Source organism: Pristiophorus japonicus, chromosome 1 (assembly GCF_044704955.1).
Source record: "Pristiophorus japonicus isolate sPriJap1 chromosome 1, sPriJap1.hap1, whole genome shotgun sequence".
In the NCBI taxonomy this organism is placed as follows: Eukaryota; Metazoa; Chordata; class Chondrichthyes; family Pristiophoridae; genus Pristiophorus; species Pristiophorus japonicus.
This window is the reverse complement of record NC_091977.1, coordinates 307143233-307168381: the sequence shown is the minus strand read 5'-3', so window position 1 is coordinate 307168381 and position 25149 is coordinate 307143233. Positions and strand designations below refer to the sequence as shown.

At 43.1% G+C, this 25149-nt stretch overlaps 1 protein-coding gene and 1 non-coding gene across 4 annotated transcripts in view; both read right to left on the bottom strand.

Annotated features, from left to right (window-relative positions):
* LOC139271763 (protein MTSS 1-like) overlaps positions 1-25149 on the bottom strand; it is a 239148-nt gene that overhangs the window by 165395 nt on the left and 48604 nt on the right. The window lies entirely within an intron of this gene.
* On the bottom strand, positions 9698-9895 carry LOC139279071 (U2 spliceosomal RNA). Its single transcript, XR_011596402.1, has one exon. It is a non-coding gene; the product is annotated as a U2 spliceosomal RNA (small nuclear RNA).

The following is a 25149-nucleotide window of genomic DNA, read 5'->3' as shown; positions in this document are numbered from 1 at the left end:
ACTGTCCTTAGTAAAAAATTGTGCGCTTCACGGGAGCTGGTCCAGTGTCCCATTGGAAATGCAGGAAGAAATAAAGCCGTACCAGCGGCACATAGATGAAATGTCTTTCCAGGCAGACTGCCTTCTGTGGGGTAATTGGGTAGTGGTCCCCAAGAAGGGCAGGGACACTTTCAGCAGTGATCTCCACAGTATTCACCCAGGCATTGTAATGATGAAAGAGATAGCCAGATCCCACGTGTGATGGCCCGGTATCGATGCGGACTTAAGTCCTGCGTACACACATGTAACATGCTCGCAGTTAATCAAATCACCCAGGGAGATGCCACTAAGTTTATGGTCTTGGCCCTCCAAACCGTGATCCAGGGTCCATTTCGACTATGCAGGCCCGTTCTTGGGTAAAATGTTCCGAGCTGTTGTAGATGCGTACTCCAAATGGATTGAATGTGAGATAATGTCGGCAAGCACGTCCGCTGCCACCACTGAAAGCCTGCGGGCCATGTTTGCCATGCACAGCCTGCCTGATGTCCTTGTGAGCGACAAAGGGCCATGTTTCACCAGTGCCGAGATCAGAGTTCATGACCTGTAATGGGATAAAACAGGTTACATCTGCCCCGTTCAAACCAGCATCCAATGGTCAGACAAAGAGAGCAGTGCATACCTTCAAGCAGAGCTTGAAGAGGATAACTGAAGGCTCACTGCAGACTCGCCTATCCAGAGTCCCACTTAATTACCGCATGAGACCCCACTCGCTCACTTGGACTCCACCCGTTGAACTGCTCATGAAAAGGGCATTTAAGACAAGGCTCTCGTTAGTCCACCCTGATCTACATGAACAGGTAGAGAGCAGGCAGCTTCAACAAAGTACATATCATGATAGCGCAAATGTGTCATGTGAAATTGAAATCAATGATCCTGTATTTGTGTTGAACTATGGACAAGGTCCCAAGTGGTTTCCCGGCACTGTTATGGCCTCATCTTGTAAATAGTTACAATGTTGACTTTGTGGGGGGAGTGTTGTGATATATGTAAACCTGTAAATACCTTGTGTAGCCACCAGAGGGCTCATCCCCTGGAGTCCCAAGGGATCCCACAATCCCTCGGGAGCACCTGTACTTAAGGAGACCTCACGGACTGGAGAGGCAATCTGGAGACCTGCAATAAAAGACTAAGGCCACACTTCACTTTGAGCTCACAGTATCTAGTCAGACTCTTTATTCATACATAACAAGTATGATGCCACAATTTTCTTCTAAATGTTACTTACTTCAGTTATGAACTGTTTTAATTTTTTTCTTTCAAGTCACAATATAATGTTTTCAATACGTTAAGTTTGTTTTTCCCATTGACTGCAGTACCATTTTTAGCACGTTATCACAAGGAACAGGAAAATCTAAAAACACAATGACATGGCCAATTCAAGTCAAATCCTGTTTCTAAATAGCATGGTCGCATCGCATCAACAATGAATAGAAGAACAGCACAAGTGCCTTACAACTGCGCTCTCATGCAGTCACAGCATACCAGACATTAACGATTGATAAGGGCACATTTTGAATTCTTCCAAATCCCGCTTTGAATGGAATTCCAAAGTATGATGTAGTTAGCATTAGTAATTTGGAGAATTTTACCGAACTAGTACTTGTGTTTTTCTCCCCTCCTCAAACTCCACTGTGCAATCCTGAAAAGTTGCAAAAGAATGCTCTATCAGAGTATGAAAGAACAGCCTCCCTTGATGTTTCTTGGATAAATTTGTTATTGTGTGAAATTTGAACCATACAGGCCAAGGAGGCCCCAGTCTGTGTTTGGTTAGCTGATCAACAACTGTGAGTCTGCTACAAGCTGTCTCAGTACCCCAGGGCTATGAAAGAAGAAATCTATATAGAAATTACAGCACAGAAGGCAGCAGTTAGGCCTATTTTTGCTGGTATGGCATCCAGGCTCATTTTCATTTGCAATCCCATCTTGAATCGGGCAGGGCAGCAACATAAACAAGGAAAGAAATTGAGCAGCCTCAAGTTTCCTCCCCCAGCATTGCACCCGATTTCCCTACTTATCCTCAAGTGGTGGTAGTGCTTGGAGTAGTGATGCCATGTCCCAGTAAGCCTCTCCAAAAAAGAGGCAGCATTCATGGAACTGTATCGCAGCATGACTCCATTCAGAACAAAACAGTAAAACTCAGAGCAAGAAGCTCTGCATCAGTTCCCAGACTTGTTGCATGCATCATGATGTGAAGTTCCCTACTGCAGCTCCAACTTGAACTTGCTTAGCCTGGGTGGGCCTGCATCGGATTGATGCAATTCTGTTGTAGTCCTCAGCAACACGGGATACTCTGCACATCTGCTCAAGAACATGTCTCCATATTTCATATCGGTCTCTGAACACGCCTAAAGGATAAGTGGTATCAGAAGCCTGTGCATAAATAAATAAATGCACATGGAGATCATTCGGCCATTGCTTTTCTGACTTAACTTCTGTGCTTACCAAAAAAAACACTTCACAGGTAGAAACAAATCAGCATTAATTTACTAAAGACACATTTACATTGGCTCTTGTTTAGCTTGTGACACAGAGGCATCATCCATGCCCTGGCTCCCTGTGTTACAATACTAAAACTGGCTCCATTATAGAATAGAGCTAGCAGAGTTGTAACTGTAAATACTATCTTAAATTAGTAACTGTTAATATATATTAATAACTTGAATTCGATACATCTTGGTCTTAAGTTTTGGTATAGTAGTTAATAGTCTATTAAATAGAGGCAGGGCAGTTTAGTCTCGTGGAATGCACATCCTGCGCCATTTGGGAAATCCAGGATGCTTCCCGTGTCCCGGACGAACACATGCCGGAAGTGTCGTCAACTGGAGGAACTCGAGCTCCGGGTTTCGGAGCTTGAGCAGCAGTTGGCGTCACTGCGGTGCATCCGCAAAGCTGAGAGCTTCGTGGCTAGCACGTTTCAGGAGGTGGTCAACCCACAAATAAAGAGCCATCATCAACAATAAATGATAAATAAATCAACAAATCAATCAAAAAATATTAAATTAAAAATAAACAATAAAAATATCAATAAATAAAAAATTACGTTTCTACTCACCAACTACAGCACCGGGAGCCCTCCAACAGCCCCCCAGTCTCTCTCTCTCTGTTGGTCAGTGTCTCTGTTTCTGACGGCGAGGGGAGAGGAGGAGGGGGGGCGTGGGGAGAGAGGAGGAGGAGGAGGAGGGGGGCCGTGGGGAGAGGAGGAGGAGGAGGGGGGCGTGGGGAGAGAGAGGAGAGGAGGGGGGGGCGTGGGGGGGGAGGCTGAACGGGCCTAGCCGACGAGAAGAAGCCGGACCGACGACTTCGGGTGGGGCTTGCCCCCGGCAAGATGCCGGGCGGGCAGGCCCCGCCGAAGACGTGGGGAGGGGGTGCGGACCGGACCTGAAGCAGGGGAGGAGCCAGAGCGGGGCGGGGCGGGGGAGTTCACCATCCCAGTGAGCCCATTCGGCCAGAGCTGGGGGCGGCATGCGTCAGCCCCTCCCACACAGTTCCAGGCGCCTGGAGCTACTGCACATGTGCGCACAGTGTAGAGCGCATGTGCAGAGGTCCCAGCACGGTTTTCAGCGCAGGGACCTGGCTCCGCACCCCCACAGCTTGTGCTGCGCTACACCAAGGGCCTGGATCGACCTGAGGGAGGGGAGAATACCGAGTTAAGTTTTAGGCGCGCTTTTGAGCATGGAAATCAGGCGTGGCTCGTGGGGCTGCGCCCAAAACTTGACCCCAATATGGCTAGGGTTGAGAAATAATAGAGGTGCCATTACACTACTACGTATATTTGGACACCTGGGAGTCTCTGGCCGGGGACCGAGGAAGCGCCTCCGGGGGGGTGCTGGGCATCTCTAGTCTCATCGCCGGGAGCGTGCAGAGGCCAGGCGCGGGCGGCGGAGGTAGCTTGCGGCGGGCCAGTCCCATCCTCCCTTCCCTCGGCGACTGTCTGTACCGCCTGTATTATTCTGGATACAGAATCATAGACACACAAAAATAGTGGGTCTAGACTTTAATTTTACACTTGTGGGGTTGGGGGAAGATGGAGTAGTAAATTTAAGAAACCATCAAATTTTTTTTTTTTTTTTTAAAGTGAAAAGTAAAGAGATCCTTAAGTTCCTGGGAAAATATTTGCCCTATGTTGAGTAGTAAGTAGCTGGGAATGCTACAAATTGGCATCTGAGCAAGGGACAAATTGTTGTGGGTGAGGACAGGGGGCGGGGAGGATGTGGGAAGTGAATACTACTACAGGTATATAACAGTGACTGAACTTTAAAAGTAATTCACTGGATATGAAGCACTGTCAGATGGTGCCGAGGATATAATAAAGCAGTATATAAATGCACGATCTTCTCTTTTCTCAAAAACACGATTGGAAAGAATGCTTTTAAAGACATAGTGGCTCCCTCTTTGCAGTTGCCAAACATGTCTGTTACTGAAAAGGAACCCAGAAAGTTCATAGAAGAAAATTTCTTAAGATTGTTCAGAATTCAACAGAAGTGTTTGTGTTGAAGCAATACATCCATTATTATACACATAGACTAGCATGTCCGATTTATTTTGCCTCGGTCAGTTATCAGATTAAATTCAAATATTTGAAGAAATAATCTAATGTCCATAGGACAAGCCAATTGCTCTATTCTGTTCTCTACGTGGCACATGAAGCAGTGTTTCTTATAAAACAAAATTTAAAAAAATATATTCTGGCAATATTTGTTGCTTTAGTACTAGTGATGGATTAACACAACATGCCATGAGTGGTGCAACAGATGCATACCAAAAAATCCTCAAAGTTCCCGACCTATTTTGTTTAGTAGTGACTGAAAAAGATTCTACTGGTTAGGTATAAAAAGACAGATGCCTGGGATCAAGTTGCTTGTCTGCCATTCAACTCGGAACTAGCGCAGATTCAATAGGAGAGCGGCGTGCGGAAGAGAGAAAACAGCCAATACTTGTTTTGGGGGAAAAGAGCAAAAGAAAAGTTTCTTCTTTAGAAATTTAAATTAGTGGGTTTAATTCCTTTGAAAGTTTTGTCAACTTCAACAAATCAAAGAAAAAATAATATAGCAATTACATATGAACTGTTCCCACCAACCAGATTTCCTCCTGCACTGTGATATTAAACTGCCCAAACTGGATCTTTTATCACAAGAGCAATCAATGAACAAACCAAAAGCCCCTGCAGCTCCACTCAGTCCAACAAGTTTGAACAGCCACTGGAATGTCACCATGGCCCTGGCCAATTCATCTCTATGAGCCACAACATTGTGTTCTTTTCAAAATGTGAGTTATAAACAAAGAACAATACTTCCTTTTTAATATAAATATAGAAAGTTGTTCTAAAAAGTTACAAGCATTTCAAGATCAATGTGAACCCAACTTAAAGCAGACTAAGTAGGCAATTGGATTTGATTCTGGCAAATAATGTAAAGAATATTAAGCAAACACATTCTTAAGTTCGGATAATGATTAACAATAACCATGAAGGTTGAAATACCACCACCGGGGCATTGTATGCATTCATAGTAACAATCAATACTTCCAAAGTTGTTCCTCGTCATTTCCCCTTTGGAGATAGTACAGGCGAAGAATGGTGCAAGAATAATGCAAGCGGTTTACTGTTACAACATTGGCCCGAAATTTTCTGTCAAGCTGACAGCGAAATGGCCTCTTTTGCATCTTCGAACAAGAAATTGCCCCAACAAGTGCAGTTTAAATTAACGTAAAGAGCCCACAAAAGAATGTAGTTATGCAAACCACTTCAGTTCAGATGATATTCCCCAACTACAAAATGCGTTGTTGCCATTGAGCATGCACAATAATCCTACCGGTTGGCTTCTTTCCTTCTTTTCCCGGAAAATACAATTGTAACTCTGTGTAGCCCCCTTCCAGTGTAATACCAAGTCACAGACATCAGGATAGTTTGAGGGTCATTCCTAGACTGCTGAGCTCAGTGACTGCAACTGGGCTATAGAGGAGAGGGGCAGAAAAAAGTCAGGGGGCCCAACATTGGCCATGACCTGCATCAATTTTTTTGGAGTAAATTGTTTTTTCTGGCGCAAGTTAAAAATTGCCATTTTCCCAAAAAAATTTGCTCCAGAGTAAGTCAGTTAGGTACGATTTTTTTTAGGTCAGTTTTTTTCCCCCCAAAAGCGGGCATTCCCAGACACTTACGACAGTTTTGGAGATTTATGCCTCTTTGGCCAGCAAAAACTTACTCCAAATCCACTTGGGTCAGCATATTTGACCAGCTCTGAAAAACCTTGCGGGCAGTGAAGAAAAAGCAGCGCACATTCGGTTGACATTAGGGCAGGGATAGGGGAGGGAAGGGAACTGAAGAGGACCGCAACAACCAAGTACCAAACATTGCAAGGAAAAGCTCAAACCATTAAAATACAATTAAAAAAGAACTAAATCCTACCTTAATCTTTTAAGTCTGCCCGGGAAAGGCAGCGGGCCGGCCTGTGAGTGAGGCCATTCAGCTTGGGATCGGGGAGGGAAGACGCGCACCGGAAAAGTCACAACTGCTGGACGGGACGCCGTCTCACCAGGTGGCGGGGAGCGCTGAGCGACCAGAGAAGTCACAGCTGCTGGGCCGGACGCCGTTTTGTTTTGCCTCTATTGCGCATGCCGCATGTTGGGCCGGCAGCACTGCGCATGTGCCAGCACTGTTTTTGGCGCTGGTGTTTGGCTCCGCCCCCCACTTCAGCATACACGCCACGCCAGGACTCCAGGGATTGTGAACAGCGGCGAGGATGGGGCGCTTTTTTCCCGGCGCCATTTCCAGCGCGCTTCAGGTCAGTGCGCTGAAAAAACGGCTTGGGCAATGTTGGGCCCAGGGGTTCCTGATCTTGATAATATGTAATGATCCTTGTTGTAAAGTGTGCATGTGTTAACTAAAGCTGGGGATAATAATTAGGCTGATGTGTGCATGGTTAAATAGCCTGCCAACATACACGCTGTTCAGGTTCTCACACACACAACAGTCACTTGGGAGTGTTGCTGGTACCCATGAATCAGACCTCAGCAAAAGAGAACAGGAAGCAAAATTAGTCAATTTCTTTCTCATTTCGCCAATTTACTGAATTCTACAGGCAAGAGAGTTAAACCTACTCTGATGCACTATTTCTTATACTGAAAACAAACTCTTCCAAATTTAAACGAGTGTAGTATGTCAAAAGAATTCATGGAAAGTAATGGGAGTGAAAAGTGAGTATGAGGGGGAGAAAGTTATCATTTATATGGAACTGAGGTGTAAATCCAAGTTTTACGTAAATAAAATTACCTAAGTTGAAGATTTACAGATGCAAACACCAACAAGTTTATCCCTCACCGAGAAAATAAATGTGTGGGTAAATCAAGGGTAGCTATATAAAAGATGTTTGCTAAAGGAGAATCCACATGAGTTAACTAGTAGTGTGCACTATCACCAGGCATGTCTTACATGCTGTTTAAGCACACCATCCAGTATCAAAAGATTGCCCTGCATAAGTGAAGAGAAGAATAATGTGTAATAGCCATTTACCAAAGCATCTGCCACAAGTTTGAAAATTTTAGTCAGGTAGCAAATCTATTCAGATCTTGCAAGGTACAGCAAATTAGATGTCCAATTATCTTGTTCAAAATTGGCATATTAGTTTACAATGTGGTATGTAAGCAATTTTGATCTTTTATATTAATAAATACAGCTACAGCATGTAACATGTGATGCATAACCTTGACCTTAAGCTTTGTATTGTGGTTGGCGTCGGACATTTCAGCTTTGCGTTTTGTGTTTGGCCTTGGACATTTCTGCTGGTATGTACTGTTTTATCAGTAATATGTGTTCCTGAGTAAACATCGGATTAGGAATGGGAAGAAAGGTTAAAGTTAGCAATATTCAAGTGAAAGGTGAATAATCCAAGAAGTAAAGTCAGATGATGTTTTGGACTTTTGCTCAATTTCCTTCGTGTGGGTGGAGAAAAGCAAGAAAAAAAAAACACTTTGAAGAGCCTTCCAATAAAAAGGTTGTGCCTTGACTGGAGAATTCCCCAATTTTTGCCCCATTCTTAGGGTCAAATGCCTCCCTTTACACAGAGTTCCTTTAGCATGCTATGGGGCTATAGATTCCAATTCTGGATGCATAACAGTATGTTCAATTAATTCTGTGTCTCTCATACAATTGGCTGCAGTTTGATATTTGGATAACTGCTCTCCAAATAGTGTGTCGCAAGTGATCATCTCTGAAGTAGTTCCATCTCCCAATCCCATATTTTCTGTTCCAAGGCTACTGGCTGCATGTCTGCAACAATAAAGAGAGAACGTAGAACATTTCCAACCCCCATTCACCCATGATAAGAATGTCTTCACATTTTGTGAGTGACCTAGTTTACCATGATGCAGTCCTGGTACACTGCAATCCAAAACTCACCCTAAATCTTGACAAGAGGATGGTCAATTTATTTGGAGTACAAGATCACAATGAGATTCAGGCAACATCATAACTGGGGTGAACATCAAGATTATTTGATACAACAGAATACAATATGTGAACATCTTTGACTGTCATATCTGCAAGTAGATTATGCTTTTATATTAATACAGCAGCATGTAATACATGATGCATAGCCTTGAGAGGATATCAAGCAACACAGCTATATATATTTTTATTATGACAGTAATTTTTGTATGTAGTGGTATGACAGTGCAGTGATTAACAGCTGAACAGTCCACTGCTGAGTTAACATCCAATATGAGCATCAGAATATGGTGACATTTCACCATAACTGTTCGAATAGTTGTTTAATGAAGAAGTCGTCGTCCCAGAATCTCTCGTTATTTTCTGCTATGTGACAAGAATTTTTTGCTGCTCCAACACTGCAAAAAGAGCTGTTACAAAGAAAGATGGAGGAACTAATTTCACAACTATCATCTTTATTATATCAACACATTGCCAGACACACAACTATTTACGAACTGGCTTTAAAAGTGCAAAATTGGTTTATGGTGTTGAATGAAGAAGAGCATTCCAGATGCTCCAACAGTTGCTCTTAAGAGTAGATTTACTAACAGTGGAATAATTGAATGGAGGAAAAAAATGTTATAAAGGACAATGAATGAATAGATGAACACAAACAACCAGCAATGCACAACAGCAGGCTAGTGGCAACAAATTTAAATATCAGTGCTTCATTCAAACCTACAATAGCAAATTACACTCTTGCAGGTACAACACGTTTCCCCCACCCCTCAGTTTCTTTGCAACACAGTTTCATTTTTTTGTAAATTAGTCTTTCTGTTTGAATGTTGTCACTGTCACTCACATCTTGTATTACCACCACCATTAGTGAAATTGTACATAACAAAAGGGAAAATAAAGTGGTGGCTTTACACACGAAAAAGCTTCAACACAAAAAAAAACTCTTCCATACAACTCAGCCGAGGCATTTAGATGATGTTCAAATACAAGAGTGAAGCTTCAGCAGTTGAAGGTCATCTAAAATCTGATTTGGTGGTAAAACTTCAGTTAAAAACCATTAGTTATTTCATGTAATTTTTTAAAAATGTTTTATTCGTTACTAATCTTTCCAATTCTTTGTCAGATCAACTTGTCAGATCACAAACGACAAAGGTCACCTTGGGCCCATTTCAAGGATCACTTTGCGCCAATGTTTTTGCTCTTAGCCAAAAGGCCGAGAGCCAAAGCACCATTCCTGGAAGTACTGCAATACCAGGTTCGTGCCATGGAGGTGGATGTGTGCCCCCCACCCACCTCCTATTTCCAAAAAGCATAGGAGAACCACCTTCCTGATCCAGGGAGAACCACTTTCTGGTCATGGTTACTCCCCTGTCAGGTCAGTTACGCATGATCTTAGCCAAAAGGCCGAGAAGCGAGTTATTTCATTTTATGTAATGCTCTAGGCTTATACGGTTAATTTTGTTTAATTGCCCGTGCTGTTCCTTACATTTCCCAGTTTTATAGCCCTAATGGGGAGTCTCTTCTGGCAGAAATGATCATCATTTCAGGTGCACAATTTTCTGATGTGTGCTTGCAGTGGACATGGCTCAAAAAACTTTCCCAGAGAATGCAAAATTCCTTGTGTAACCTTCCACTGAGATACTTAAATCACACAAGAGACTGTGAAAATAGTCAATGAAGGACGTTATAATATTTATAGTATTCATCATCATAGGCAGTCCTTCGAAATCGAGGAAGACAAGTTACAAATTGCACATGTACATAACCTCAATTGGACAGTTTTGGATTATTTTGAAACACATGGGATATGGGAAGTGTAATGGTTTTAATGCATCAATGCAGAATTTCAAGGGCCAGACTTTCCACTATGATTGCTGGGTGATATTTCCGGTCTTAGTGCTTTTTTTATTTTTCAGGATCGCTGGAATATCGCCCATTTTAAAAACTGCTAATTTTGCCTTTTTAATTTGGGCGATAGTCTTAGCGATGTGAAATGGGCCATAGCGATGTATTCAGTTGTGCAAGGCTAGCGTCCACAGCATTGGCCGTTATGCGCATGCGCGTTTTTTTTTCAGTAAAAGAACTCTTCCCGCGATTCGGAAGGTCAGGGGTCATCTGCGCCTGCTCAGAAGGCAAAGGGAGGGAGAGAGAGAAGGAAGCTTTTCAATGAGGGTGTATTTTGAAGGAGTGCTGAACGTAACATGATGGAGATGTCCCAGGAGGATTCTGGAAAGAGCCTGCAGGAGGTTTCAGGGAGAAGGAGAGCAAAAGCCTTCTTAGACGAGGCTAATGAGGTCTTAGTCCACGAGATCGAGTCTCGGTGGGGCCAATTAACCCGGGGTGGCCGTGGGAAATCTCCACCCAAGATTTACCAAAAAATATGGACAGATATCACCGCTCTCGTCTCATTGGTGGCCCACGATAGGCATGTGGCAGACCAGTACCGCAAGCACTGGAACAGTCTTGTCGCATCAGCAAGAATAAGTATTAAATTAATTGTAATGATGCACTGACTCATTAATTAGAATGTAAATCTGCCAGATTGTAATTAAGCTGGGTAATCTTGGGTAACTTCCCTGTTAAGATGTGGACTGGGTTCGGAACCTGCACCCTTTAACTCTAATTTTGCAGCGATGCCTTAAACTTAACCAACATTATTAATTATTATTTAAAGGCTTTGATCGAAAATTGGGGCCAAAGGAATGATAGGAAACAGACAGACCGCAAACATTCAGCATCTCTACCACTTTAGTTTAGGAGAATATTAAATTATATCGTTGCTTGTGTGCTGTGAGCAACTCTAACTTGGGCACCATCTCCTTATTGGTTAGGTTGGTGGATGGGGCATGACTGAGCACTGTGGGGTCTGGTCAGCTTTATCCAGACTGTGTGAGTCTCTCCAGCTGCTGTCAGTCACACAGTGACCCAGCCTGGACTGGGGAAGAGCTGCCCTGGCTCACTGTCTGCCCTGGGATACTTTGGGACATTAGCTCCGGCCATACTGAGGTCTCATAGCACAGCCCAGGGACACTGTGCCCCCTCCCATTATGGTTCTGTCATTGCCAAGCTCACCAGCGGTCCTGATTCCTCCTCCCCCGCCATGCGGGGGACCTCAATCGATTCAAATAAACTGCCTACCTCCCCTCAGGTGCCGAATGGCACGGCCCGTGGATGGGACCTTTCCTGGAGATTGTACACGAGATGTTTGATGTCAAGTATTAGTTCCTAAATACGATCTTATTAAATATTTTCTCTGAACATAGATGTTATAACCATGCATCCATTGGATACAAACCGTATTAGCATATAACGTTAACGATGAATAGCATGTGGTGTGACTAATTGTGGATTACAGCATCGGTTGTGTTTCTGTAATAGTACATAGTCAATTAGCTTACGCCATGCTCTTATCATGTTTGGCGAGGAAGATATCTAAGAATCAGGTGGAGCGGAGGCGGACCTGCTGAGCTGCACCCTCTCATTGATCTGGAGGAGCGTGCCGCAACTTCAGTGGGCAGGCATAATCATTCTGCCACCTGTGGTGGTGCAGATCCCATTGTTGTGCCACGTGAGTAATGTGTGAACCAGTGGTAATTTAAAGTAATTTAATGCCATTTGATTAGAAAATATGAATGACGTAATGTCATGCATGCAGCTTCCGTACTCTTCTATACTCTCATGTTAATCATATGCAACGCGTCTCGTTCACATTTATTCCAGTAGTGTTGCTCCTCATACATATACCTGCGCAGGTATTCTCATGTCTCCCCTTCTCTTCTACGAACCTCAATTATGTTGTCCAGCTCCCCAAGCGCAATGGGCAACACCAGTAACGCTGCACGTCATACTCACCACGGAAGAAGAAGAAACAACCAAGGAGGATGATTATGAGCCTGAACGGTCATCTGTGGTACCTGCGGTCACATCATCCTCAACGGATGAAGTAGCAGGGTCAAGCGGCTTACAGCAGGCCACTCAGTCGTCCAGTGCCCATGTGCTGAGATGGGCAGATGTCAACGAGGACATGGCGTCACTGTTGAGGGCGGGCGCGACATTGGTCGACAGCTCCTCCAGGCGCTTGGTGGGTTGACCGGTAACAGTGCCACACTATCTGCCAGAATAACAGAGGGCATGGGGCAGATGGTTGCGGCAATGGGGCGAACGACCGACCGTCGATGCCTTGCGGCACGCGATAGTTTCGGGTCACGACACTGCACCTCAAAGTGCAGTACCACCAACCAGCACGACAGATGCGAGACAGGAGGAAGAACTCCCTTCTGACTCGGAAGACGTTTCTTCGCAAACGTCTTCTCGATCCACTGACTTCACTCTGCCGATGTCACCTCCCCCACCTACCCACCTCACACAGCAGCCCTTGAGGTGCTCTACTGCAAGATGTCTTGGTCCCATAACTAGGGGATTACGTGGGAAACTGGGGGTTACAAGGTGGGGGTCAAGTTAGAAGAGGGAAGCACGGCCACAGGTGGTGGGGGGGAAGGGCGCTGTATATTATTGTTTTGTTCTTATTTTTAAAAAAATGTTGATTGTCCACTGTTGGACAGTGGGAGGGTGTTCTTGTTATATTGTGTAAAAAAATGTTCACTGTTCTGGGGGGGTGTTATAAATGTTCGTTTAAAAAAAATTAAAAACAGCTGTTAAATTATTAAAAATGTTCATTTATCTTTACAATTGTTGTGAAGTGTCTTCTAACAACATACGGTAAAACATCAATACAAGGGGTTGTAAGCAATGGCCATGGCCAGACCAGACAAGGAGGAAACTTAAAGCAACTGTAACTATCACCAACATAACTTCACACAATGAGTTCATTTATGAGCTGCTGGCGCAACAGTTTTGCAGTGCATTAACTACCACGGAGCTTTTCAAATTGTGTGGAGGGGGCGTGGGTTCATCACCAGGCCGATTGACCTCCCTGCGGTCCTAGTCGTCCTCCTCTTCCGCCTCTCCTCTCTCCTGAGGTGGATGGGCAGTCCCATCTGGCAATTGTTGTCCTCTTCTGATAACTAGATTATGCAACATGCAGCACACCACAATGAATTCAGCAACCTGCTCAGCGTGGTAATGTAGGATGCCTCCCAAGTGGTCCAGGCATCTGACGTACTGCTTCAGAATTCACCTTTGACAATATTCCATGTGGCTATATGGCTTTTATTGTAGCGCTTCTCGGCTTCTGTCTGGGGTTTACGCAGGGTGGTCATGAGCCAACTGGCAAGGCCATATCCTTTATCCCCCAGCATCCAACCGTGACCTTGTGGCTGACTCTTAAACAGGTCAGAGACAGTGCTTTTAAGCAAGATATGCGCATCATGGATGCTCCCTGGAAAATTTGCATTTACTGCCATGATTATTTGCTTGTGGTCGACAACGAGCTGCACATTGAGAGTGGAATTCCCTTCAGTTCCGAAACACCTCTGCATCTTGTAAAGGTGCTCGCAGGGCAATGTGCGTACAGTCTATTGCTCCTTGCACCTTGGGGAAGTTTGCTATTCTCAAGAAACCAAAGCCCTTTCTCTGTGCCTCCCTGGTCATAGGGAAGTTTGTAAAGTCCATCCTGCATATGTAAAGGGGCTTCAGTCACCTGTTGAATGCAGCAATGTGTGGCGTGCTGAAAGATGCTGCAAATGTTGCCACCCGAGCCCGATGCGTAGAAGAAAAGTGCCGCAGTAACATTAACCTCAACGGGCAGTGCGGTCATAGAAACATAGAAATTAGGTGCAGGAGCCTGCACCACGATTCAATAAGATCATGGCTGATCATTCAGCTCAGTATCCCTTTCCTGCTTTCTCTCCATACCTCTTGATCCCTTTAGCTGTAAGGGCCATATCTAACTCCCTGTTGAATATATCCAACAAACTGGCCTCAACAACTTTCTGTGGTAGAGAATTACACAGGTTCACAACTCAGTGAAGAAGTTTCTCCTCATCTCGGTCCTAAATGGCTTACCCCTTATTCTTAGACTGTGACCCCTGGTTCTGGAACTCTCCAGCAACGGGAACATTCTTCCTGCCTCTAACCTGTCCAATCCCATCAGAATGCTATATGTTTCTATGAGTCCCCTCTCATTTTTCTAAACTCCAATGGATACAAGCCCAGTTGATCCAGTCTCTCCTCATATGTCAGTCCTGCCATCCTGGGAATCAGTCTGGTGAACCTTCGCTATATTCCCTCAATAGCAAGAACACCCTTCTTCAGATTAGGAGACCAAAACTGAACACAATATTCACCAAGGCTATGCACAACTGCAGTAAGACCTTCCTGCTCCTATACTCAAATCCACTAGCTATGAAGGCCAACATGTCATTTGCCTTCTTCACCGCCTGCTGTATCTGCATGACAACCTTCAATGACTGATGTACCATGACACCCAGGTCTTGTTGTACCTCCCCTTTTCCTAATGTCACCATTCAGATAATATTCTGTCTTCCTGTTTTTGCCACCAAAGTGGATAACCTCACATTTATCCACATTATACTGTATCTGCCATGCATTTGCCCACTCACCTAACCTGTCCAAGTCACCCTGCAGCCTCTTAGCATCCTCCTCACAGCTCACACCGCCACCCAGCTTAGTGTCATCTGCAAACTTGGAGATATTACATTCAATTTCTTCATCTAAATCATTGATGTATATTGTAAGTAGCTGGGGTCCCAGCACCTCACTGGTCACTGCCTGCCATTCTGAAAAGGACCCGTTTATTCCAACTCTTTGCTTCCTGTCTGCCAACCAGTTCTCTATCCACGTCAATACATTACCCCCAATACCATGTGCTTTAAATTTGCACACTAATCTCTTGTGTGGGGCCTTGTCAAAAGCCTTTTGAAAGTTTAAATACACCACATCCACTGGTTCTCCCTTGTCCACTCGACTAGTTACATTCTCAAAAAATTCTAGAAGATTTGTCAAGCATGATTTCCCCTTCATAATTCCATGCTGACTTGGACCGATCCTGTCACTGCTTTCCAAATGCGCTGCTATTTCATCTTTAATAATTGATTCCAACATTTTCCCCACCACCGCTGTCAGGCTAACCGGTCTATAATTTCCTGTTTTCTCTCTCACTCCTTTTTTAAAAAGTGGTGTTACATTAGCTACCCTCCAGTCTAGGAACTGATTCAGAGTCAACAGAATGTTGGAAAATGATCACCAATGCATCCACTATTTCTAGGGCCACTTCCTTAAGTACTTTGGGATGCAGTCCATCAGGTCATGGGGATTTATCGGCCTTCAATCCCAACAATTTCCCTAACACAATTTCCTGACTAATAAGGATTTCCTTCAGTTCCTCCTTTTTTCTAGACCCTCGAACCTCTAGTATTTCCGTAAGGTTATTTGTGTCTTCCCCTTAATGAAGACAGATCCAAAGTAATTGTTCAATTGGTCTGCCATTTTTTTGTTCCCCATTAGAAATTCACCTGATTCTGACTGCACAGGACCCATGTTGGTCTTCACTAATCTTTTTCTCTTCACAAATCAAAAGAAGTTTTTGCAATCGGTTTTTATGTTCCCAGCAAGCTTCCTCTCATACTTTATTTTCCCCCTCCTAATTAGACCCTTTGTCCTCCTCTGCTGAATTCTAAATTTCTCCCAGTCCTCAGGTTTGCTGCTTTTTCTGGCCAATTTATATGCCTCTTCCTTGGATTTAACACTATTCCTAATTTCCTTTGTTAGCCACGGTTGAGCCACTTTCCCCTTTTTATTTTTACTCCAGACAGGGATGTACAATTGTTGAAGTTCATCCATGTAATCTATAAATGTCTGCCATTGCCTATCCATTGTCAACCCTTTAAGTATTATTTGCCAGTCTATCCTAGCCAATTCACGTCTCATACCATCAAAGTTACCTTTCCTTAAGTTCAGGACCCTAGTCTCTGAATTAACACTGTCACTCTCCATCTTCATAAAGATTTCTACCATATTATGGTCACTCTTCCCCAGGGGTCCTCGCACAACATGATTGCTAATTAGTCCTCTCTGATTACACAACACCCAGTCTAGGATGGCCAGCTCTCTTGTTGGTTCCTCGACATATTGGTCTCCCTTAATTAGCTGCCATATCTCCCTGATGACCTCCTTTCAGAATCGCAGCCTTCTAATGCACACGTTTTCGGACAAATCCAGGTATGATCGCTTGTCCCTGTAAATGCGTTGGGTGTAACGTCTCCTCCTCCTCAGCAGTCTTCTACCTCTTTGATTGAAGAGCATTATGTGCCCAATGAACCTTCTTCCATCTCTATTCTGCAGCATGTGATTAGTGATCAATATTGGTTGAGAAATTACAGGCACCATCACTATAAATACCCTAATCGGTCTTCTTAAATTGTCCTCAACAAATTCAATATAAACTGGAAATTAACCACAATGTGATTAGATGATTGTCAAGGTTCAAAAACGCTCTTAAAATCACTCACTTCTCCTCCCAACCACTTCAAGCAGCTTTTTATTAAAGATCCTCAGAGTTACAAAATGGTGTCCATAGTGCCAAGTCAAGGTCAGGTGAGTGCAGCTTTTCTTGAGCATCTTTTTGGGCCAGTGATCATTTGGGAGGATTATGCGCGAAATGCTGAAAGTAGCGCTTGCCGATAATCTGGGCGATAATCGGGCACTTATTTCCATTATAAACAGTATTCTGGGGGCCTTGTTCGAGGACTACATCATATTTATTTTAAAAATAGGCCGGGTGATGCAGCTCATTCATGTATGCCGAAAGTTGCGTTGGTGATAAATGGGCTATAATCGGGTGCTAGTTTCCATTTTTCAATCAAATATGGGTGATAGCCTGAATCTTAGCGCTTATATGGGCGCTAAGTGGCCATGATGTGTCGAAAGTCTAGCCCTCAGTACGTCCATATGTTCACGTTGCAACATGATCACGCATTGAGAACTGTAAATTTCATCAACTGTTATAAACAACCCACATGTTGTGATTACACTTCTCAGCATCAAGGAAGCAATCTTATGTCCTCATGACTTCTTGACAACATGTCCTCTGTCTGGTTCACTTGGTTTCTAAGCCACCTCTTTCACTGTACAGCTAACTTAAGTAGAGCATTTAATTCCTATTCAGTAAACAGTCAAGCATGTAAAGAGAAAAAAATGTATCCGCTGGCAAAGATTTAGCAAAATAGTTTAATAGTCCAAGACAAGAGACAACATTACCAATAAAGTAGAACTACGTAGCAATTATAAACTTGTGACCAAGGAAAAGATTGTAAACCTTGAGGAACAATATTGATATGTTATCAACCAAAATCAATTACCTCTTACTGCAGCATCCCAATTTTCTTCTACGTTTTTACATTTAGATGATCTTTATAAACTGTTTTTATATTTACATAAACCATTTTGTCCAATAGTAATAACAAAACAAGATTTCTGGTCATTACTGTATATTAAAATTCTCATGTCTGCATGCCTTAGTCAAACTATCCCCATCAACTTCTCCCAGTTTTCCTCAAGAATATATTTTATCTTGTCCCCGGTGCACAACACTGTGGGAGAAAATCTCGTTTTAAATCTATTTCCCAGTGACAAAAATGCCAATACTAGCTATAGACTTAATGCAGCAAAGCATCTTGTAGCACTGTGCTGTCAGGACAATACATTTTGATAGATGATTCAGAAATAGGTCAATTCATTAACTTTGCAAACAGACTCACCTAGAATTATTGCACAAAATATGAACCAAATCAATGGCTCAATTTTCCCAATGCTTTTTTTTGGCGTACTTGAAGAATTACGCCCGTTTTTCTGGGGCCCCAACTACGCCAAAAAAAAATCCAACTTTCCCCGTTTGACGTGTCGATTTTGGCACTGCATATCCTGTCTTTTAGCTTTGGGGGTGGAGCCCAAGATCTGCGTCAAAAAGATTGGGTTGTCAGAGTAACTAGGGACTGCAGGCGGAGGCTGGAAAGTGAAACATACTGGATATTCTGGCCAGCTCACAGCAACCTGCACAAGCAGCTTACCAGCATGAAATTATTAGAGTTTATGCCAAAAGTCTATTCTCCCCTCCTGGTACCAGGTGCCGCTCCTAACCCAGGCCGAAAGGCATCACTCCTCCCGGTGCCAGGTGCCACTGCTAACCCTGGCCGAAAGGCCTCCCAACCTTGCCAGGTGCCATTCCTAACCCTGGCCGAAAGGTCTCCCCCTTTCCCCCCCACCCTCTGCTGCTGCTGTCCAGGCCGTGGAACTGCATCTGCTGCGCTGATGCTCTTCCCTGCGCCGATTTTGTTAACTGCCCAGGTTTTTCCAGAGCAGTCACATATGCCGTCCTTAGAAAAATTGGAGTAAATCGGAGCTTAAATGGCCAGAACTGGAACTGGTACAGATGGCAGGTTACACCCCCAATGAGGTAAAAAAAAATCATAGCCTAAAGTGAATTACGCTAGCACAGAAACTTTAGGGAAACTTGAGATTTTAATTTACTCCAAACAAAACTGCACGCTAAAAAAACGGCAGAGATAATTGGGGAAAATTGAGCTCAGTGTACAGCTAGATAGCCAACCAGCAGTACCTTGCAACATGCAGTTATTCAGAGTGGAAGCTACTCTCCTATCTCAGGAACACTTCAAAGAATACTTATCCTGTACAGCATTTCTTTTCAATACCTGACCAAAATCTTGCATTCTGTACCCAATTTTAATTTTCAGCAATGCATAGAATGAAGAGCGCAGATGTGCACTTGCTGTTTATTGTATGCAAAGCTCACCCTACAAATCCCAACCAAATCACGGCATAGTTATGGTAATTTTTGACTTTGCAAAGGAACAATCTACAGTAATTACATCTGTCTACTTAGTGGTCCATTATTTGCTTGCATCCAATGATAATTACTGTAGATTGTAACGCGAGTCAAGCACATGATCAACAGAGTATTGGTCAACAGTGTCAAATAAAAAAAATGTACTTCTGTTCCAGACACTATGGAACTGTGTACCTTCACTTGAAGGTCAAAACGACTTTTAAAAAAAAAAGAAAAACCATAATCTAAATATGTGGTTTAATAACAACTTGTGGAAAAGGCTATTCCATCAGTGAACACATTACTATTTTATGCAGTAGATTGTAAAAAAATTCTTCCGAATAAGCACTGCTATCATTTAAAGTGATTAGCCTCTAATTATTAAACACATGCATCATCATCTGATTTTGTTATGGTATGTGCTTTCACATGCCAGTTAACCATATATTCCTTTGGAAGTTTGTTTGAACCACTAATGTTGAAGTACAATATATTTGCTAAATGTTGTAAAGTTTGAGAAAAAACTGCAAGTAAACACTGCTCCCATCTCCAAGCTTGACGAGAGATGTGGAAATTTTGCTTTAAATAGTCATAAATGAGTCTTTCCTTTTCCACCACACAACAACTTATATAGCACCTTTAACGTAGGGCAACGTCCCAAGGTGCTTCCCAGGAGTGTTAGGAGATTAAAAAAATGACACTGAGCACGAGGAGAAATTAGGTAGGTTTTAAGGAGCGTCCTGAAGGAGGAAAAAGAGGTAGAGAAGCAGAGAGGTTTGGGCAGGGATTGAGAGCGCTTAGGGCCCAGGCAACAGAAGGCACGGCCCACCAATGGTTGAGCAATTATAATCAGGGATGATCAAGAGTGCAGAATTAGATAAGCGCAGACATCTTGGGGGGGGGGGGGGGGGGGGGCGGGTGCTGGAGAAGATTACAGAGATAGGGAAGGGGCGAGGCCATTGAGGGATTTGAAAACAAGAATGAGAATTGTGAAATCGAGGTGGGGACCGAAAACACTCATCCCAAAATAGTTTTATTAACAATCACTCTCCCAAGAAAAGCAGATTTCTTTCTTCCACTCCATTCAACCCTTCCAGAAGTTGAGACCTGTGACAATGAACAAACATCACGAACGTTAAATCAAAATAAAAGGACAAGAACTATGAAACTATGAGCTATGCTTTGGTTGTTGACTAATTCAACTGTTGCTATCCTTAATCTAAATAAAAGCTTCCCCTATAAATTCTTCAAACTAAGTACCATAAACAGCCACTTCAGCATGGCCTCACCTGAACAAGCCACAAAGATTCCAAATAAATCAGTTAACAATGACAGCATTCTTTAATTTTCTTGTTTTAGTCACAAAGTTTAACAAAACAGCCATGAAGAGGAAAAGCACTTCACATTTAACATTTTCTTCAAAAATTTGGTTTGTTCTACTGTGGGTGTGAACAAGATAAAGCAATATTCTCTATAAACCATCTCATATATGAGTGATACCCACCTGCATAGGAAACATTGAACTTTTAGCCACAAACATCCAACCAAATTTTGAACATGTTAACAGTTCATGACACATACAAACAATCTCTAGACATTGATTTTAACACCCATTTTTCTTTATTTGCTATTGGCATGGTGCCATTTCCCTTAAAATAAAAGCAGAACACCAAGGGGATATAATTTCTTTGATCAGTACAGAACTTTGGAACAGCAGCAACTTGTATTTATACACAAACAAATGCAGAGTTCCGGTTAGAATGACCAAAATTGATAAGTCAAATAAGATTTCTACAGTGGTCTGCTCACCAAGTCGAAGTATGGAAATATTACCTGTGCAGCAAACAGTTCAACATTTACAACTGGTTAATTCCACAGTTTATTTTAATAAGACTTCACAGCTTAACATGCACTTCAAAGTTTAAACTTCAGTGTTCCATTGGAGCCAATACTAAAAGGTACTTTGTACATGGAAGAGCATCTGTCACAATTTTCCACAAAATACTTCACCACTATATTTTTTATTCCTTATTAATCCATTCTGGCAGAGATCTCAAAATAAATATGACTATATATTGACAAGTTAGAACATGTAAAAGGAATGTTAGATAGCTGGGGTTTCTCTCAAAGTGCCCCAAGATCCTATTCACAGAATAATTGGTTTTACGGAAGTACAGTTTACATAGAAACATAAAAAATAGGTGCAGGAGTAGGCCATTCGGCCCTTCGAGCCTGCACCACCATTCAATATGATCATGGCTGATCATGCACTTCAGTACCCCATTCCTGCTTTCTCTCCATACCCCTTGATCCCTTTAGCCGTAAGGGCTACATCTAACTCCCTTTTGAATATATCGAACAAACCGGCCTCAATAACTTTCTGTGGTAAAGAATGCCACAAGTTCACAATTCTCCGAGTGAAGAAGTTCCTCCGCATCTCGGTCCTAAATGGCTTACCCCTTATCCTTAGACTGTGACCCCTGGTTCTGGACTTCCCCAACATCGGGAACATTCTTCCTGCATCTAACCTGTCCAATCCTGTCAGAATTTTATATATGTTTCTGTGAGATCCCCTCTCATTCTTCTAAATTCCAGTGAATATAAGCCTAGTCGATCCAGTCTTTCTTCATGTCAGTCCTGTCATCCCAGGAATCAGTCTGGTGAACCTTCGCTGCACTCCCTCAATAGCAAGAATGTCCTTCCTCAGATTAGGAGACCAAAATTGTACACTGAAACAGTGCTCATGTAGAAATATTACAATAAAATGTTCCTGCTGTACTCTGCATCAGAATGGCGGGCCAAATTCTTCCTGAGGAAATGGCTTGTCCAGATTATTTCCGAGCCTGCAAATGGGGCACGGGGAGGAGTGTATGACCCAATGTGGGTAGCTTATAGATATGAACCTATATCCAAGTTCAGCTGTGGATCAGTGAATTGGTACAACCTACTGCTACAGGAAGGGACAATTTATATTTTTGACAGGGATGTCAATATTTCAATAATCCACTAACCAATAAAATGGAAACCTCCACACAAAATGAATGTGTTTTGCACTCATCTCATAAGCAGATTGTCTTGTTCTGCCAGGTCAGACAAACTCAATACATGATGAAACACCTCCTCCCTCCTGGCTTATGACAGATTGCTTTCATTAAACTGAATAAAAGCCAATATTGTACATACAAGGTAGATTTCAAAAGGGGAAGGGGACTGAAAACAAACATGGAATTCATTTGTTTAAGTATGTTCACTGGAGCTCATAAATGCATACTTTAAAAATGTTTTCCTTGCCAGTTTTTCTCCTTTCCTCTCCTGAAGACATTGATTCCTTGCTGGGGTATCGTTCCAAGGACACCAGTCATCTCCAATATCTTGCTCAAGTGGCAATTACTTATGCATAAGTCTGAACTATTTTCTGTGAATGACATCATACTCGAGCCTGACTCTGGCCTCACTGGACATCACGCACACACACAAACTCTCTAACCAAGGCCACTGAGATCACTGATCCAGCACAGATTCGCACAGGGCAGTGACTTCAGATCGAACTTAGGATCTCCTTGATCTGTGTGGCTCAGCTACTCGCTGGATAAACTCCTAAAGCGATGACACAGGAAGAGGAAAGATGCTTACAAATGTTTTTCATGGATTTTTGGATTTCCACAGTTTAAATGATTACAATCACATTATTGCAAAACACTTCCAGGCTCCAGATGTTATCTTGCTTTTTGCTATCCCAAGTTCAATCTATTCCAAGATTCCAAAGACGTTTCCCTATACCCACAGCAGATGGTACTCATAGGCTTGGAAAGAAAGCTGTCCTCTCAGCATTTACTCTCATTTTCTATTTAAAGGGACAAGTCTGACACATGTTTAGTTGTATGTAGACAGCTGGTTCTCATTTTATATCACAGGAGTTAAAGTTGAACATGGCACATTGATACCGTCTCTTTTGTTACTCTTCTCGCCCTCTCAATAAAAGGTTTGAACATGGGGAATTTAGTGCAACATTACTATATACCTCAAGAAATTGTTACTTTTATTTTATTATTAAATACCAAAACACACAATGTGTCAGTATTTAATTCCAGATACCTCACATAGCTGTTGAGTTGTGCTTCAAAGTGGAGCAGAAGACAGATACGATTCTGATAATGGAAACAGATATGAACTCAATATATTTATTTATACCTAAGCAACCAGAATTATATTTCAAGGCATGGCACGTCCAAATAAAATGTTGGCTCTTACCAATACTTATGCTCATTATTTAACAGAAAAAATTAAGTGTCAATTGGTGGAAGCTAAGTTCCACCCAAGTAGTGCTGAGACCCTGACTGTACTTTGGGCGGAAGTTTAATGAAAAAATCTTGGAATGACCGCCCGGCGGCAAAAATGGAACTTGCGCGTTGAATCTGGGCAGCAGCTCCCATTTTCAGCGGCAAATGCAGTCCGTGCCGAGGATTGAGTCGGGCCCAGGGAAGAGGGCAACTGAGGAAATTTACATTTTTTTTTAAAAACACTAGAAATCTTTCACGACACTCCATCTTCCTGAATCTCTGCAAAAAAAAAAGACAAGAAATGGACAGACCTTTTTTTTTTGCAGGTCTTCATACTTACCGTTGAGGTTAGACCTGCCTCCCTGCTGCAGCGGAGGACCGCCCGGACCAATCTGGTAGCTCAGCAGGCAGGACTCCTCTTATGCGCCAGCGAACGATCCCCAGCGGTCTCCTCTCCCCGCCAGCGGGAGGCCTCTACCAAACTCGTTCGGAGGGGAGACCGTCCAGAAAACTCGGCGGCAGCAAATGGTAAGTCGACCAATTTTGGCCTCACTGTCTTTCAGATGAGATGTTAATCCAAGGTGGAAGTAAAAGATTCCATGACTATTCAAATAGTAGGGCAGTTCTCCCAGTGCTCATTGCTGTTTGTGGGACCTTGCTGTGCAAATTGACTGCCATATTTCACTACATTACAACAATGACTATACGTCAAAAAGTACTTCAGTGAAAGAAAGACGTGCATTTATATCGTACCTTTCACAACCTCAGGACATCCCAAAGCCCTTTACTGCCAATGAAGTACTTTTGAAGTGTAGTTACTGTTGTAATGTAACATAGCAGCCAATTTGCACACAACAAATAAGATAATGACCAGATAATGCATTTTTAGGTGTTGGTTGAAAGATGAATATTGGCCAGGACATCGGTTAGAAGTCCCCTGCTCTTCGAAATAGGGATTTTTTTGCATCCACACAAGAGGAGAGGTTTAAGTCTCATCTAAAATACAGCACCACCAACAGTGCAGCACTCCTTCAGCATTGCACTGAAGTGTAAGCCTTGCTTAGGTGCTCAAACCTCTGGAGTGAGACTTGAACCCACAACCTTCTGACTCACTCAGAGGAAAGAGAGTGATACCACTGAGCTACAGCTGACACTTGTGCATAACAATCTTGTGAAATCCTTAACAGTACAGACATCGAGCATTCCTGAATGTACCCTTACACAGAAGCAAAGCATATTTATCGGCTATAGTAGTAAAGGTGCAGTGCCTAAAATCTGGAACCCTCGGGATTCCGGGCTTTTCGATTTGCTTTTGGACATCACGAATCCAGAAACACCAGAGACCAGGTTCGGGTATTTCCGGATTTCAGAACGTCAGAAAGGGGCAGGATTCCCGCCGAGGGTCATCTGGCCCCGCCGGGGAACTTGCCGTCGGGCGGGCCCCGCAGAGGTGTTCGGGCAAGCCGGCGAGGTGAGGCCAGGTAGGTCGGTTGGTCCGGATTCCGGAACATTTTACAGATTCCGGACAACCCTGCCACCGATCGGTCCAGAGTCCGTATTCCAGACGACCCAGCCACCAATCGGTCCGGAGTCTGGAACATTCCGGAACTTCGGATTCTCGACGCTGT